Consider the following 19117-nt stretch of genomic DNA (forward strand, 5'->3'; position numbering starts at 1 on the left):
GGTTGGAAATTTAATACTCCCAATACTCCAGCAAAAAGATGCCTTTAACTTTCTCGGCCATTTCTTTAGCTTGGTTTCCTACAGATGGTACTCTGCTGATTCATTTCCTGATGGTGCACTCAAGTTGATTGTTTTATTCTTTCGAAGAATGTTATAAATTGCAGTTTTCTTAGAGTTGAATGATGATAGGGTGGGCTGGGGTTTACAGTTGAGAAGCACCACTTTAGCTTATAATAAGACGCATATAATTTCAATTCACGAAACAGGCTGGGGAAGTATTTATAAATAATTATATGTCTGGATATGTTTGTATATATAGTTACATTTATTTTTAAGCCTACATAGAATTTAAATTAAATATAAAAATATTCATACATATAGTAATGCAAAAAACCACTATACCGTTAAAAAATTTTTAACTTAAGTTCCAATTCTGTGGGTAAAAGGAGTGGTCAATTCTCAGTTATCACCACACCTGACTTATCGGTAGAACACTAGATACAACTGATACATCCTTCCTTCATTTTGCTGTCAGACATTACTTGCAGTTGGCTTTCCTTCTGCCTCTGGGACTGCACCATCTGTTAGTCACCTTTGCTTGTTCCTTCTCTTTTGACCAACCTCTGAGCATCAGAGTGAGGAGGGTTTAATCTTTGGACCTTAAATGTAGCTATACTCACTTCCTAAAATTTCAGACTTGTGTGTCCAGTTACCTAGTTAACTTTCCATTTGGATGTCTAACAAACATCTCCTGCTGAGTGTGTCCAAGGCAGAACACTCAATTTATTACCCCTCATCCCAACCTCACCACTCCTGTTGTTTTTCCCATCATAATAAAAGGCAATTTCTTTATTCTCCTTGCTTAGGCCAAATCCTCAAAGTTATATTTGACTGTTCTTCTTTTCTCATACTCCGTATTCAATCTGTCAGCAAATCCCATTTGCTCTTCCTTTGAAATATAATCTGCCAACCTCACCACCTCCTTCACTTTCCTGGTCCAAGGCTCTGTAATCCCTCTACTATATTATTGCCATGGCCTAATTACTGGACTTCCTATCTCTTGTCTCTTTAGACTTTTCTCAGCACAACGACCAGAGTGATTCTCTTTTTTTTTTTTTTTTGTTGACACAGTCTTGCTCCGTTGCTCAGGCTGGCGCGATCTCGGCTCACTACAAGCTCCGCCTCCCGGGTTCGCACCATTCTCCTGCCTCAGCCTCCCGAGTAGCTGGGACTACAGGCGCCGCCACCACGCCCGGCTAATTTTTTGTATTTTTAGTAGAGACGGGGTTCAATGTGTTAGCCAGGATGGTCTCGATCTCCTGACCTCGTGATCCGCCCACCTCGACCCTCTTAAATTTTAAGTCCAAACATGTCACGTTTTTGCTCAAAACCCTCCAATGTTTTCCCAAATCATTCGGCACAAAAACCAAAGTCCCTCTAATTACTTATAAAACCCTCCCCCAACCTACCACCCCTAACCTCATCACTAATACTCTTATACTTAATCATCTGCTACAGCCTACAATTTCCTCTGCTGTTCCTCAAACATCCCAAAGATTTTGTCACCTGAAGGTCTTTGCACGTTCTGCCTCCTTGTCCTGGAAAGCTTTTCTCCAAATACCATTTTGTCTCTGCCTTCAGATTTTTGATCAAATGTCACCTTGTTCCCAAAGTTTTCTCTGACCATGCTATTTAAAGTACAATGCTCTACTCTACCCCTTGCAATCTCAATGCCTCTGTCCTGCTTTAGTTTTCGTTTGTAGCTGTTATCATCAACGGACATAGAGTTTGCTTATGTATTTTGTCATTTTTTGTCTCCTCACATTAGGAACTAGGGTTCATGAGAGTGGGGGTTTTGTAGGCTTTGGAAATTAGTATTTCTTTAGCAACAAGAACAGTGTATATGGCAGATACTCAATAAATCCTTGCTTTAAAAAGTATCATGATAAAAATACATAGGCACATGAATGAAATATAAATACAACGGTATCCATCTCCAATATGTTCTCCAATGATTTTTACCTGCTGCTAAAGAATTAGTGTAGTCCTCCTCTCCATTGTATCAGGGTTAATCTGTGTAACCAATAGATTATGTAATGTTGTGTGACCTCTGAGACTAGATTGTAAAAAATAGTACAGTTACTATTTTGTTCTCTTGGATCACTGACTCTGAGGGAAGCCAGTGACAATGGGGACACTCAGCAGCCCTGTGGAGTGGGTCATGTGGCATGTAATAAGACTTCCATCCAGCCAATCACATTTTGCCAATCATGTGAGTGAGTCATGCTGGAAATGGATTTGCCAGCCCCAGTAAAGGCTTCAAATGGTTACAGATCTGGCCGACATCTTAACTACAACTTAATGAGAGACTCCAAGCCAGGACCACCAAGATAAGCTGTTCCCAAATTCCTAACACAGAGACTGTATGAGATTAAAAAGAAGTTTATTGTTCCTCTAAGCCAGTAATTTTGACTAATTTGTTATACAGAAATAGTAATTAATATGGATTTTTGTACCTAAATTTTGTACCTGGAATGCTGTAACAAAAATCAAAATGTGGGAGAATCTTTGGAATTCTTAGGATCCAGAAGAATTTTAAGGAGAACATTAAGAGAACATTAAGTGAAAAACTAAAGGACTTTGAAGAGACTGATAGCAGAAACCCAATATTCTCTGAGGAGGCTGCCATTAAGAGCTTAATGAAAAGTAAGAAAAATGTTATTGGACATGAAAGAAAGGGAATCCTTGTTATGTAGTGGGAAAAAGTTTAGCAGTGCTGTCACCTGTGATAATATTAAAAGAAGGAAATTCACCTATTGAATTGGTGAATCTAACTAAGGAGATTTCCAGGCAGAGTATTGAAGGTGCCCCCTGGTTAAGTCTTGCTTTAAAATGTGAGTGGAGACAAATAAGCTAAAATAATAGCTCTTAATTTAAAGTAAAACCCAGGAATTTCTGGATTTGAAAATTTGTAGCCTTTCTGGATGTCAACTGCTGCTAATATATAGCAACGACTTCTGCGCAAAGATGAAACCCTTTCTTTTCTCAGGGAATCATGATATAAAGATGACACATACAATGTGACTGTAAAATACTTTGTTGAAGACTCAGAAAGATCCAAGGCAGTGTCTCCTCAGAGAATTGTTGAGTCAAACAACAGGGCTTCTAACAAGCTTAGGGGTGATATCCCTGAGCAGTCCCAGCAGAAGCCCAAGACATAGAAATGCTTATCTCAAAGAGATTTGTAAATGTGGCCTTTGACTAATGTAGTAAGCATCAATAATATTTAAAGGAGATCCAAAAAATTTTAAGAGAATAGTATTAGCAAAACTATCTCTAGCATGAACTAAAAGAGACAAGGACAATAAAAATGAAGAGGACATTTGACCCCAAAATTTATGGGAAGGAAGAAGTGTGAAAGAACTACTGAAGTATAAACATGGGCTATCTTTCATAGAAAATGAAGAATGCCTCAAAGTGCAAAACCATGATCCCAGAAGGTAGGGGCAGGAACCATGGAGAATTATTCTCAGGCCTTCACTCCCAATCAAGAAACTACCAGAACACGTGCTGACAAATTTCAGAATTGTTATGTGCCAACGACTCCTGTGTGACTCTCTTTCTCTCCTACATGGTTATTTTATTCTTAGGCTACCATTGTAGATTGAGTTTGTTGGAGAAGCCTATAACTTATTTCTTTAGTTCACAGGCTTTCAGATCAAGAGTAGTGGTGCTCAAATAATTGGACTTGAAGAGCCTCATCTGCACATGGACCTGATTTGGACAATGAGAGTCTGGACTTTGAGCTGATGCACTGATGAGATGAGCGTTTTGGAGAGCTTGAAAGGGGATGGGTATATTTTGCATGTTAGAGGGCATAAATCATTGACAGCCAGAATGCGGACTGTGATAGGTAATCTCTGATGGCCATCAGTGATTCTTTTTTCCTAGAAATTATGCTCTGTGTTGTCAGCCTTCTTCCAAAATGAATGGGGCTTAACTATGTAACTAATGGGATATTTTTGAAGTCACATTTTAAATGTGACTTCAGTGGCTAAGTTTTTAAAAATGTGTAGCTTCTACAGGGATGCTCTCTCTCACCACTCCTATTCAACATGGTGTTGGAAGTTCTGGCCAGGGCAATCAGGCAGGAGAAAGAAATAAAGGGTATTCAATCAGGAAAAGAGGAAGTCAAATTGTACCTGTTTGCAGATGACATGATTGTATATTTAGAAAACCCCATCATCTCAGCCCAAAATCTCAAGCTGATAAGCAACTTAAGCAAAGTCTCAGGATACAAAATCAATGTGCAAAAATCACAAGCATTCCTATACGCCAATAACAGACAAACAGAGAGTCAAATCATGAGTGACCTCCCATTCACAATTGCTTCAAAGAGAATAAAATACCTAGGAATCCAATTTACAAGGGATGTGAAGGAACTCTTCAAGGAGAACTACAAACCACTGCTCAACAAAATAAAAGAGGACACAAACAAATGGAAGAACATTCCATGCTCATGGATACGAAGAATCAATATCGTGAAAATGGCCATACTGCCCAAGGTAATTTATAGATTCAATGCCATCCCCATTAAGCTACCAATGACTTTCTTCACAGAACTGGAAAAAATTACTTTAAAGTTCATATGGAACCAAAAAAGAGCCTGCATTGCCAAGACAATCCTAAGCCAAAAGAACAAAGCTGGTGGCATCACACTACTTGACTTCAAACTATACTACAAGGCTACAGTAACCAAAACAGCATGGTACTGTTACCAAAACAGAGATATAGACCAATGGAACAGAACAGAGCCCTCAGAAATAATACCACACATCTACAACCATGTGATCTTTGACAAACCTGACAAAAACAAGAAATGGGGAAAAGATTCCCTATTTAATAAATGGTGCTGGGAAAACTGGCTAGCCATATGTAGAAAGCTGAAACTGGATCCCTTCCTTACACCTTGTACAAAAATTAAGATGGATTAATACAAAAATTCAAGGTGGATTAAAGACTTACATGTTAGACCTAAAATCATAAAAACCCTAGAAGAAAACCTAGGCAATACCATTCAGGACATAGGCATGGGCAAGGATTTCATGACTCAAATACCAAAAGCAATGGCAACAAAAGCCAAAATTGACAAATGGGATTTAATTAAACTAAAGAGCTTCTGCACAGCAAAAGAAACTACCATCAGAGTGAATAGGCAACCTATAGAAAGGGAGAAAATTTTTACAATCTACCCATCTGACAAAGGGCTAATATCCAGAATCTACAAAGAACTTAAACAAATTTACAAGAAAAAATCAAACAACCCCATCAAAAAGTGGGCAAAGGATATGAACAGACACTTCTCAAAAGAAGACGTTTATGCAGCCAACAGACACATGAAAAAATGCTCATCATCATGGCCATCAGAGAAATGCAGATCAAAACCACAATGAGATAACATCTCACACCAGTTAGAATGGCAATCATTAAAAAGTCAGGAAACAATAGGTGCTGGAGACGATGTGGAGAAATAGGAACACTTTTACACTGTTGATGGCACTGTAAACTAGTTCAACTAGCCATCTTTGAAAACAATCTACTACAAGTAGAATTTGCCCCATTTTCACCTTTTAATTAGTAGATTATCACGTCATCATAATCATCATTTTGTACAAAGACAAATGATGAAATTAAAACCAAATCACTTTAAAGAAATCCTTAGCATTTTGAGGAACACATTTATGATGAATCTATCACTTTTTTCTGGCTTTGGCTTAAAGCAAATTACATAGTTGGGATTCTATTGGATTCTTTCTTGCTCCCTGGTTCCAAAAGACACCATAGTAATACTCCATACTCTTATAGCTTTAGGCTATTTGCTGTAAGAGATAAAAAACTGTTTTCCCACTTTCAAATCACTCATCACTCTCAGTACTTTACTTCTGACACCAGATATATGGGGAGTTTTCTCCACACACTAAGAAATTCTCCAATGAGCACTAACTGGGTTTCCTACAATTTAACTCAATCCCGACACTATGTATCTGGAGTTAGGGTCAGAACCCACAGGTAAAGGGCTCAGTCCCGTAAGAGTGCCCCCCACCCCTCAAAGACATCAATCACATGTAATAGGTTGCCACATATACTTCTGACTCACCAGTTATAAATCAGGGTTCCCATATCTTGTTCTCATATTTGAAGAATTTGCTAGAATGACTCATGGAACTCAGAGAAATACTTACACTTACTGGTTAATTATAAAGGATATTACAAATGATACAAAGGAACAGCCAGATGAAGAGGTATATAGAGCGAGGTATATAGAACAAGGTATGAGGGAAGGGGTGAGGAGTTTCCACACTGTCTCTGAGGGCACCATCCTCCAGGCACCTCCATGTGTTTAACAATCCAGACATTCTCTACATTCTGTCCTTTTTTTTTGAGATGGAGTCTCTCTCTGTCGCCCAGACTGGAGTGCAGTGGTGCAATCTCGGTTCACTGCAAGCTCCACCTCCCAGGTTCACGCCATTCTCTTGCCTCAGCCTCCTGAGTAGCTAGGACTACAGGCATCCGCCACCATGACCGGCTAATTTTTTGTATATATATATTTTTTTTTAATAGAGAAGGGGTTTCACCATGTTAGCCAGGATGGTCTTGATCTCCTGACCAGCCCATCTCAGCTTCCCAAAGTGCTGGGATTACAGGCATGAGTCACTATGTCTGGCCTGTCCTTCTGTTTTTTTATGAAGGCTTCATTATGCAGGCATGACTGATTACCATTGGCCATTGGTAATTAAGTCAATCTTCAGCCCTTCTTCCCTCCCTGAAAATCAGGGTGGGGTGGAGCTGAAAATTCCAACCCTCCAATCACATGGTTTGTTCCCCTGGCAATCAGCCCTGATCCTGAGGTGATCCTGAAGCCCACTGAGTTGCCTCATTAGAACAAAAGATGCTCCTATCAAAAGATGCTCCTAAAAGGGATTTAGGAACTCTGCACTAGATGCTTCTATCACTCAGAGAATTACAAAGTTCTTAGGAGCTCTATGTCAGAAGCCAAGGTCAAAGACAAAATATTAACAAAAGATTCTCCTAGCACTCCTGTCTAAAAAGACTTTAAGTGCTCTACATCAGGAAGTGGGTGCAAAGACCAGTATATATATTTCCTATTATTTTCACATTTGCCTTTAATTAGAATTCTGTATTGCAGAAATTCACACACATACATATGCTCACTATGCTGATATATGTAGAGTCCAATGAGAATAACAATAATTTCAGAAATGTCTGATTGCCAAAATCAGATACTATTTTTCTTAGACTTCAAAAATAGCATTGCCATGATAATCTCTCTTTTCAAAGCATAGCTCTCACGCATTTTGCAAAGTTATTGGTGATCCTTAAACAATCATTAAGTAAGTGACTGAATCTAATGCTAGGTAAATATTTGTTGTTTAGAGGAAGATTGTGGAAAAGAAATATCCAGCACTCATTCCCTCACATAAACATCAATTTGAGCAACCAATCATGCATGAAAATATCTTCACAAGAACTAAGAAACCCAGCTGAGAGACTACAGCACATGGCTGAAGCACAGAAATAAGAAAAATGCATTGAAGAGGGTAGGAAGGACATTTTCACATAAACTGCACCCCACCCCTTCTCTAAGCCCATGCAGCACAGTGCAGAGAGAGATGCCCTCCATGTGGAGGAATAAGCATGAATAAGCCCCCAATTTTTCCATGGACTCTAGCACCAGGCCTTTCTCAGTGGACTCTAATACCAGGTCAGCTCTTGCAACCCCTGGCTCTAGGCTCACCCTGAAGACCCAGGCTCTAGGACAACCCTAGCAACAGGCCAGCCCCCTGATGCAGATTTCAGCAGACCCAGAGCCCAGGCTTGCCCTAGTAGACTTTGCAACCATGCCATTTCTTACAGACTCAAAACCAGGTTTACCCCTAAGGACCCAGGCACTAGGCCTACCTCAGCACTAAGTTGTCTTCTGCAGATCCTCAGGGCCACCCTCATGGGTCTAGTCACTAGGCCCACTCCAGTGGGTCCCAGTGCCAGGTTGGCTCCTGTGGACCCAGGCACCAGGACAGCCCACCTGAGGACTTCAACAGCAAGCATTCCCATAGACCCCACCAGCTGGCCTACCAAGAATTTCTGGACAGGTTAACTGGTGAAGAGTTTTTTATGCCAAAGTCAGTCTGTAAGTAGTGGAGGAGATGCCTATTTCTTCAAATACATAGACACCAATACAAGGCCATAAGGATCATGGATTATCAGGGAAAAATGACACCACTAAAGGAACAAAGTAAAGCACCCAGTAACGGCCATAAAAATGTAGAACTACAAACTGCCTGACAAAGATTGCAAAATATTTATTTTTTAAAAGCTTAGTGAGCTATGAGGGAACACAAATAAACAGGTAAACAAAATCAGAAAAACAATATATGTACATAATGAAAAGTTCAACAAAAAGATAGAAATCATTTTTTAAAGTACCAAACAAAAATCCTTGAACTGAAGAATACGATGACTGAATTAACAAATTTCATAGACAGCTTCAACAGCAGACTCAGTTAAGCAGAAGAAATAATTAGTGACCTGTAAAGGAGTTCATTAGAAATTATGTAGTCAAAGGAACAAAAAGAAAAAGAATAAAGATGTGTGAAGAAAGTCTATAGGATTTATGGGACACTGCCAAGTAAATCAATATACACATTACAGTAGTCAAAACAAGCAGCAGAGAAAGAGAAAGGGGAAGAAAGCTTATTTAAAGAAGTAATGATAGAAAACTTCTCAAATCTAGAGAAGAAAATGAACCTACAAATCCATGAAGCCCAAAGAACCCCAAGTAAATTAAGCACAAAGAGATCTTCACCAAGACACATTATAATTAAATTCTCAAAAGTCAAAGACAAGGAGAGAATTTTGAAAGCAGCAAGAGAAAAGCAACTTGTTACATACACACAACTATCAGCAGAAACCTTGCAAGCCAGGAGAAAGGGGGATAATATATTCAAAGTCCTAAAAGAACAGAAAAGCTGTCAATCAAGAATACTATATCTAGCAAAGCTATCCTTCAGAAATAAAAAAAAGATAAAGACTTTCCTATACCAACAACAACAACAACAAAAACACCTGAAGGAGTTTATTATTACTACACCTACTTTACAGGAAATGCTACAGACAATTCTTCAAGTTAAAATAAAAGGAGACTATCATCAGGAAAAACATGAAAGAATAAAACACCGTAAAGGTAAAAAAAAAAAAAGTCAAATCCAGAATATTCTAATATCATATAGGTGGTATGTAAATCACTTTTAACTCTAGTATAAAAGTTAAAAAACAAAAGTATTAAAAATAACAAAAGCTGCAATAATGTATTGATGAATACATAACATATCAAAGATGTAAATTGTGACTTCAAAAACAAAGTGTAGGGAGAGACGCTAACGTGTAGAGTTCTTATATGCAGTAAAAGTTAAGTTGTTATCAGCTTTAAAAAGACTGTTTTAACTATAAGATATTTTATGCAAGCATCATGATAACCATAAAGAAAAAATCTGTAATAGATGTGCAAAAAAATAAAGAAAAGGAATCAAAGCATATCACTACAAAATTTTCTCAAATCACAAGGGAGGACAGCAAGACAGGAAGAAAGCAGCAAAGAAACCACAAAACAATCATAACAGAATTAACAAAATGCCAATAGTATGTCCTTACATATTAATTTAATTGCTTTAAATGTAAATAAATTAATTTCTCCAATCAAAAGACATACAGTGGCTGGACAGATTAAGAAAAAAATACAGGTTCCAACTATACATTGCCTACAAGAAACTCATTTTGGCTTTAAGAACACATATAGGCTGAAAGTAATCGGATGGAAAAGAATATTTCATGCAAACAGCAACCAGAACGGAGCAGGGTGGCTATACTTACATCAGGCAAAATAGCCTTTAAGTCAAATACGTCACAAGAGACAAAATGACAAAGAGGTCAATTCATCAAGAAGATATAACAGTTGTAAATATATATGCATCCAATATTGGAGAAACTAAATATACAAAGTAAATATTAACAGAACTTAGGAAGAGGTAGACAATAATACATAGTTGTAGGGGATTTCTACTTCACTTTCAATAATGGATAGATCATCCAGACAGAAAATCAACAAACAAACAGTGGACTTGAACAACACTATAGATCAAAGGGACCTAGCAGATATACACAGAAGATTCCATCCAATAGCAATGGAATATTCACCAAGATAGTTTCTATGTTGGCCCACAAAACAAGTCTTAACAAATTTAATAAGATTAAAATCATATCGAGTATCTTTTTCAACCACAATGGTATGAACAAGAAATCAATAACATGAGGAAAATTGGAAAATTCACAAATATGTGAAAATTAAACAACACACTCTTGAACAACCAATGAATCAAAGAAGTAACCAAAAAGGAAATTAAAAAATATCTTGAGACCAACAAAAATAGAAACATAACATACCAAAAGTTATTAGATGCAGCAAAAAAGTTCCAAGTGGGAAGTTAATAGTAATAAATGTCTACATTAAGAAAAAAGAAAGAATAAAGATCAGATAAAAAATAAATGAACTAGAGACCAGAAAAACAATAAAATAGACCAATAGAACTAGGAGTTGTGTGTTCTTTTAAAGATAAACAAAATTTACAGACCTTTAGCTAGACTTACTAGGAAAAAAAGAGAAGAATCAAATAAAAAAATTATAGATGAAAAATAAGGCATTACGACTGATACCACAGAAACACACAGAATCATAAAAAAAAAACAACTACCACCAACAACTATATGCCAACAATTTGGATACTCTAAAAGAAATAAATTCTTAGAAACACAAAACTTACCAAGACTGAATTATATAGAAATAAAAAATATGAACAGAACAATGATGAGTAAGGAGATTGTATCAGTAATCAAAAGCTCCCCAGAAAGAAGAGCCTAGGACTTGTTGTCTTCACTGGTAAATTCTACCAAACATGTGAAAAAGAATTAATGCCATACAAACATATTCAGACTCTCTGGCAAAAAAAAAAAAAAAAAAAAAAGAATTAATGCCAATCCTTCTCAAATCCTCCCAAAAAATTGAAGAGGAGGGAACACTTTCAAACCCATTTTATGAGGCCAGCATTACCCTGATATCAAAGACAGACAAGGACATTACAAGAAAAGAAAATTATATGCCAATATCCACAATGAACATAGATGTGTGAATCCCCACCAAAATACTAGCAAACACATTAAAAGGTTCATATACCTTTATCCCTAGGATGCAAGTATAGGGGAGGAATAATATCTCTTCCTTCTTCTCCTCTAATTTCATTGCTTATGTCCCCACAGCAAAAGAAAGATTAACAAGAGAAAAGCACACCCATTTATTTAATGTATGTTTTATCTGACATGGGAGCCTTCATAAGGAAATGGAGATCTGAAGAAACAGTTAAACCTTTGTATATTTTTCCTATGTTTGATGAAGAGTGGATAGTCATTGAGAAATATAGGGCAAAAGAGGTAAGATCTAATGGTAACAAACTAGAGGAAACTTAGTAAGGCCTGCTTGTTCAGATTCTTCTCTGTGACAAATGAAGATAAGGATATTTCTTTCCTCCAGATAAAGAGAGGGCATCTCTCACATGAGGGTCTTATTACCTACTTCAGGGGAAAGTCAGAAAATCTTTTCTAGGTTTTATAGCTTGCTTCAGGGGAGAAGGATGGGGGACAGTCAGAGAGACCTTCCTACACATGCTGTTTCTCAAATTCTTTCAGCTTAAAATATTCAAAATGTCAAGGTGCCATATTGTTGAGTAGCTTGTCCTGAACCCCATCACAAAGATAGTACATTATATACAAATCAACAAATGTGGTGCATTGCAGTAACAGAATGAAGAATAAAAATTATATGATCATCTTGATAGATGCAGATATAACATTTGATAAGATTCACCATCTTTTTATTATAAAAACTCACAACAAATTAGGCATAGTAGGAATTAACTCAACATAATAAAGGGTATATATGACAAGCCCAAAACTAACATCAGAATCAATGGTGAAAAGCTGAAAGCTTTTCCTGTAAGATCAGGAAGATGAAAACGATGCCCACACTTGCCACTTGTATTGAATATAGTACTGGCAGTCCTAGCCAGAACATTCAGGCACAAAAATGAAACAAAAGGCATCCAAATATTAATAGGAAAGGAAGAAATAAAATTGTCTCTGGAGATGGAATAATCTTATATGTAAAAAACTGTACCAAAAAATCTATTAGAACTAATAAACTTTATAAAGTTGCAGGATACAAAAATCAGCTGCTTTATTTATTTATTTAAACCTTTGTTTTACATTCAGGGGTAGCTCCTCTCTGCTAGGCAAGTTGTCTCAACAAGTGTTCACTCCCAGCAGGGAGGGTAGCTCCTCTCTGCAGCTGGTTGCCCCATTGTCTGTTCCAGCTCTCAAAAGAGAGGGTAGCTCCTCTCTGCAGCTGGTTGTCCTGTCATCTGTAGCTCTCAGCAGAGAGGAGGCTCTGGAGTGGGTAGCTCCTCTCTGCAGCCAGTCATTCTCTATCTGCTGCTCTCAGCAGAGAAGAGGCCCTGGGGTTGATAGCTCCTTTCTGCAGCCAGCCATCCTGAAGTCTGCTCAGCTATGGCTGAGCCTGGGGCTTTTATGGGCCTTAGAGGGGAGGAAGTGCAGGCCAATTGGTCCATGGGTGGCCATGGGCAGTCCTGGAAAAGGCACCACAAGTTCCCACTCTGGTCCATGGGACTGGCAGCTTGGCCCCAGCCTTCAGGCCCTCCCTGCCCTCAGCTCCCCCTATAGTTTCCCTCCTATGCTCACAGGCCCCCCAAACCTGGAGGGGGCCAAAGTGGCAGGAGGCTGGTGTGTCAGCACTGCCCTGAGTGTTTGCACACCTGGCTGGGCTGTAACAGTGCCTGGGCTCAGTCTCAACTTTGTTCCAAGATCACAGTGGGCGCTGACAGCAAGGAGAAGCCAGGCAGTGGAAGCAGGCATTTATGAGCCTGTGAGGGTGGGGTGTGGGTTCTTCCCGGGCCTCCAAGAGTACAGGGATGCTTGGGTCCACAGCTGAAATTTGGGCAGCTGCAGCTGTGCCAGGAGCAGGGCTCCTGCCTGCTCCATGGAGCAGGAGGTCCAGGTCTGCAGCTGCAGTTTGAACAGCTGCAGCTGCACCTGAAAGAGTGAGACTCCCGCCTGCTCCTGGACCATGAGAGCACAGGGATTCCTGGGTTCACAGCCATGTCTTGGGTGGCTGCAGTGGCACCCAGAGAACTCCTGCCCCAACTTGAAAGGGATGGGGCTCCCACTTATCCCTGGCTCCTGCCCGCTCTGTGGAGCATGCAGCCCCTGCTGCACCTCCCTGCTGCAGCTGGTGTGATGGCAGTGGCTGCTCCAGATGGCCCACTGTTGCCATCAATCTCAATTACATGTGGATTCTAAAAAGTCAAATTCATAAAATAGAGATTAGAATGGTGATTTCCAAGGTCTGGAGGGTGGAGAGGGAGGGAAATGGGGGGATGCTGGGCAAAGGGTAAAAGGTTTCAGTTATGCAGGATGAATAAGTTCTAGAGATATTATATACAGCATGGTGATTATAGTTAATATTACTGTAGAATATACATGCAATTTGCTAAGAGAATAGCTCTTAAGTGTTCTCACCACATACAAAAAAATGGTAACTTATATGAGATGATGGATATGTTAATTAGCTTGTGGTAATCATTTCACAATATACATGTATATCAAGACATTACATTGTCCACCTTAAATATATACAATTTTTATTTTGTCAATTATATGTCAATAGAGAACCCATCCCCCAAAATTTGTGGTTTAGAGTTAGTATGAATAATGCCAGTGGGTTTTCAGTTCATAAAAGAGTGATCTGCTGACAAAAGAATGAGGGGAGCAAGTTTTAGGAGATGTGTTGACTGAGGAAGTTTTTTCAGAAGGAGCTGCTGTATATTCCACTCTGTTTTTTATTCTCTGTTTGATCTTGCTGTCCTGTGGAACTTTGATGTAACTAGGAAACACATTCCTCAGGTTAAATGTGAATGCGACGGGATGGTCTGTGAATGTGCAGGCGCATGGTGCAGGACTGGTGGGCAGCTCCGCCTGCAGCCCCAGTGTGGGATCCACTAGGTGAAGCCAGCCGGGCTCCTGAGTCTAGTGGGGACTTGGAGAACCTTTATGTCTAGCTAAGGGATTGTAAATACACCAATCAGCACCCTGTGTCTAGCTCAAGGTTTGTAAACACACCAATCAGCACTCTGTGTCTAGCTCAAGGTTTGTAAATGCACCCATCAGTGCTCTGTGTCTAGCTAATGTAGTGGGGACTTGGAGAACTTTTGTGTCTAGCTCAGGGATTGTAAATGCACCAATCAGCACCCTGTCAAAACAGACCAATCAGCTCTCTGTAAAATGGACCAATCAGCAGGATGTGGGTTGGGCCAGATAAGGGAATAAAAGTAGGCTGCCCCAGCCAGCAGTGGCAACCCACTTGGGTCCCCTTCCACACTGTGGAAGCTTTGTTCTTTGGGTCTTTGCAATAAGTCTTACTGCTGCTCACTGTTTGGGTCCACACTGCCTTTATGAGCTGTAACACTCACTGTGAAGGTCTGCAGCTTCACTCCTGAGGCCAGCGAGACCACGAACGCACCAGGAGGAATGAACAACTCCGGACTGGAGGAATGAATATTCCAGACGCGCTGCCTTAAGAACTGTAACACTCACTGCGAAAGTCTCCAGCTGCATTCCTGAAGCCAGCAAGACCACGAACCCATCAGAAGGAAGAAACTCCGAACATGTCCGAACATCAGAAGGAACAAACTCTGGACACACCATCTTTAAGAACTGTAACACTCACCGCCAGGGTCCGCGGCTTCATTCTTGAAGTCACTGAGACCAAGAACCCACCAATTCCGGACACAAATTTACTAGTATGAGGGACATCATTACTTTTAAGGAGCCTGGGAACACGGTTCCCAGACTTTCTGTTTGGTTGTTCTGCACAATTTTTTTTTTTTTTTGAGACAGAGTCTCACTCTGTCACCCAGGCTGGAGTGCAGTGGCATGATCTTGACTCACTGAAGCTCTGCCTCCCAGGTTCACGCCATTCTCCTGCCTCAGCCTCCCGAGTAGCTGGGACTACAGGCACCTGACACCGCGCTCAGCTAATTTGGTTTTTGTATTTTTAGTAGAGATGGGGTTTCACCGTGTTAGCCAGGATGGTCTTGATCTCCTGACCTCGTGATCCACCCGCCTCGGCCTCCCAAAGTGCTGGGATTACAGGCGTGAGCCACCACCCCCAGCCTCTTCTGCACAATTTTTTAAGTGGGGGGACTCTTTTGAAAGGACTTCAGGCTGAGACTTCTGAAAGCATGTGGTGAAGGGCTGAGGGACAAGACCAGAAGGTGGGTCCTAGCCAAGGCTTTGTACTTGCATTCTTACACTCTCATGCCATTGTCCCTGTGATGAAATGAGCTTCATACATATAGCTTGCTTGAAAATACACCTCATGGGCCAGGTGCAGTGGCTCACACCTGTAATACCAACACTCAAGCCTTTGGAAGGCTGAGGCAGGTGGATCACTTTGAGGTCAGGAGTTCGAGACCAGCCTGAGCAACATGGTGAAACCCTGTCTCTACTAAAAACACAAAAATTAGCCAGGCATTGTGGCACATTCCTATAATCCCAGCTACTTGGGAGTCTGAGGCAAGAGAATCGCTGGAACCCAGGAGGTAGAGGTTGCAGTGAGCGGAGATCACACCACTGCATTCCAGCCTGGACGACAGAGTGAGACTCCATCTCAAAAAATGTTAAAAAGAAAAGAAAAAACACCCCATGAAGTGTTCTATGATCAAATTTCTGAGACAGAGGAGAGATATGGCATGCTCCATTGTGATTTAAAAAAACGTGGCTTGTAACCTTGGCTTCTCCATCTGTCAAGTGATGACAATCAATGCAGCAATAACTGCACACCTCTCTCACTTCCTCTCTCTTGATCAAGGAAGACTATGAGAATTAAGAGTTGATCAGAAAGCAAAGTAACAATGATATGTTACAGAGGAGTGAGCTTGCAATGAGATCTGTGAAATTTGGCAAAACACAGGAAGTGTCCAATTCAGCTAGACTGGATTGGTGCTAAGGCAGTTTGAGCTTGAGGTTGTCCAGAATCCTTTCTGCTAATGAATGCCAACTACAAGGGGAATCCCTGCCTCACTGTTTGCATATAGATTTAGGAGGAAATGCAGATTTGATCATTTGGTTTCTGTGCAATTTTAGAGTCAAAATGAAACTAGAATGTGAATATTAGAGTATGTGAACCTTCTTAGTATAAAGCTGGATTCCCCTCTGACTTCTGTAGCGTTTAGGAAATTGTGCCTTATAATAGTAGCAATCAATAATACATTGTCCTTTCATCAAGTAACAACAATGACTGCTGATGCTCAGATCCTAGTGTTCTGTAGAATCTAGCAACCCATTGTTTGGATACAAGGGTGCATGAATTAACAATATTCACTGCTCATTTTCTTTGTGTTTGCATTCTAGTCTTCTGGAAATGGATTTACTAAAAAAATACTTTCCAAAAAATGAAGTGTTGATTTTTTTTCTTTGTCAGGTAAGAGCCATAATACATGTTCATCATTTTAAAAAATTGGAATAGGGCCGGATGCAGTAGCTCACGCCTGTAATCTCAGCTCTTTGGGAGGCCTGGGCAACATGGAGAGACCGTCTCTACAAAAAATTTAAAAATCAAGTGGGTATTGTGGTAGGCACCTGTAGTCCCAGCTACTTGGGAGGCGGAGGCAGGAGGATCTCTTGAGCCCAGGAGTTTGAGGTTGCAATGAGCCATGATTGCATCACTGCACTCCAGCCTGGGTGACAGAGAAAGACCCCGCCAAAAAAAAAAAAAAAAAAAAATGATAAGGAAGACTATGCAACCCAAACACAATCATTGTTGACTTGTATACAATAGAGTCCCTTAACTCATCTCCACTTAAGGAAACCACTAGATTAATTGATACAACCTCTATTCTATCTGCAAAGTCCTCAGTAGGCTCAACATGTGACACTGGCATTCTCACAATGCATCTAAACACATCTCCCACCAGTTGCATGGTCTACTTACCAGGAGTCAGTTTTGTTTGTTCCCAGATGTGTTTATAAAGTTTGCAGTGAAAAAAATATGTAATTAGGAATTATGTAAATGGATGAAAATATAACAAAGAACATTCTCCCCACCATCACCAAATGCTGTCAGATTAGGTATGGACATGCAACTGTAAAAGATTGAGAACAAATCATTAAAATCTAGAAGATTTGTCCTCAGATTGCTTCAAGAGTATCTTTAAGTTCTTGCTCCATTCTAAAGAAACTAGAAAATTGTAGTTGATGCATTAAGGATGTGAGACTGAATTGTTAGGTATGAAATACAAAATGAGTGAAGACGCTCCCAAAAACAAAATAACAAAACAAAAATAAAAACCCAACAACAATAAAACAGTAAATCCATGCAATGTTTAATATGTGCCATGGACTGTTCCAGGCCCTGGAGAAATTTTATTCATTTTATTGTCATAAATAATATTGTTATAATAACTCTATGAAGTAGAAAGTAAGTGGTATTGTTATCCCATTTTACAAATGAGGAAACTGAGGTGCAGCAACATGAAGTTTCTTACCCTGGATTACCCAGCTGGTAAGTAATAGAGCAGACATTTAAACACAGGCAACCTGGTCCTTAGTCCATGACTTCAGCCATTGCCTTATACTAGCCTTTGATTCTACAGCAATCTTTTAAATTTTTGAGTAAAATCTCAATTGATATATGTTCGTGTCTTTAAAAACAAATTATTTTGGAAATCCTGAAGCCTGTATAAAAGTAGAGAGGAGAGCGTGATGAGACCCCACTTACTCACTACTCAACCTCAGCAATTATCAACTCATGGCCAATCTTTTATTGTATCTCTCCTCATTCACCTCCTCCTGGCTCTTGAAATATATTAAAACAAATATAAGAAATCATATATTCTCATCCATAAATATTCCAGAATGCATCTCTAAAAGACAAGGGCTTCTTTTTACTACACTTGATCTTAGTCAAAAGACCAAGAAGCGATGACAAGGACTTCTTTTAAAAAGCATAGCCATAGCTACAACATCACCATCACACCTTAAAAAAGAGCAAAAATTCCTTAATTTAGTCAAATATCCAGACAGCATTTGTTTCTCTGACTGTCTCAAAAATGTTTTGAGGGATTTTCTCCCCAAATAGAATACAAGTAAGATCACTGTAGTTGTTCTGTTTTCATCTACACGCCCCCTCCCCTCCCTTTTCCCCTTTCAAAGTCAAGAGAAAACAGGTCCTTTGTCCTACCAAGTGTTCCACACTCTGAATTTTGCTGATTTTTGTCTCCTTTGATGTCATTTAAACCATTTCTCTGTCTCTCTCCTGCATTTCTTATAAATTGGGAGGCACAAATAGAGGTACAATCTGACTCAGGTTTTGATTTTTTTGTCATTAATACTTCATAGGTAGTGGTGTGGTAATCCCACCAGGAAGTACATACTGTCTGGTTATGTCTGTTTCTGTAATGTTAATATCTCTTGCCTGATCCTTTATTTTATGGGGATGCTATTCTATTATTCCTGCTTCATTCGTTATGTGGAATATTTCCATTAAAGGAAATTTGTCCTCATCAACTCTTTATTTACCCTAGGTTTTGCACAGTAAAAGCAGGAAAAATGCTTGGTTATTTTCTATTTGCCAGTTTTCAGAGAAATGAGCTATTTCCTAGCTTCTCTAAAGGTGCCCGATGAGGGTTTTTTTCCTGAGTAATTTTAAACCTGTAACTTCACAAATATTGATGTGCTCCAGTCTACTGCAGTTATTGATGCTTGAACTGTATTATCTTTACCTGGGTAAACAGAACTTCCTCCATTTAGTTACTGGGTACTTTTAACACTACCCCATCATATTCTAGGCTCCACCTGTTCTATGTAATATTTTTAATGATATCTCTCCATATTATCTTTTGTTCTATTTTTCAAGTAG

The sequence above is a fragment of the Pongo pygmaeus genome, chromosome 3, assembly GCF_028885625.2.
Source record: "Pongo pygmaeus isolate AG05252 chromosome 3, NHGRI_mPonPyg2-v2.0_pri, whole genome shotgun sequence".
In the NCBI taxonomy this organism is placed as follows: domain Eukaryota; kingdom Metazoa; phylum Chordata; class Mammalia; order Primates; family Hominidae; genus Pongo; species Pongo pygmaeus.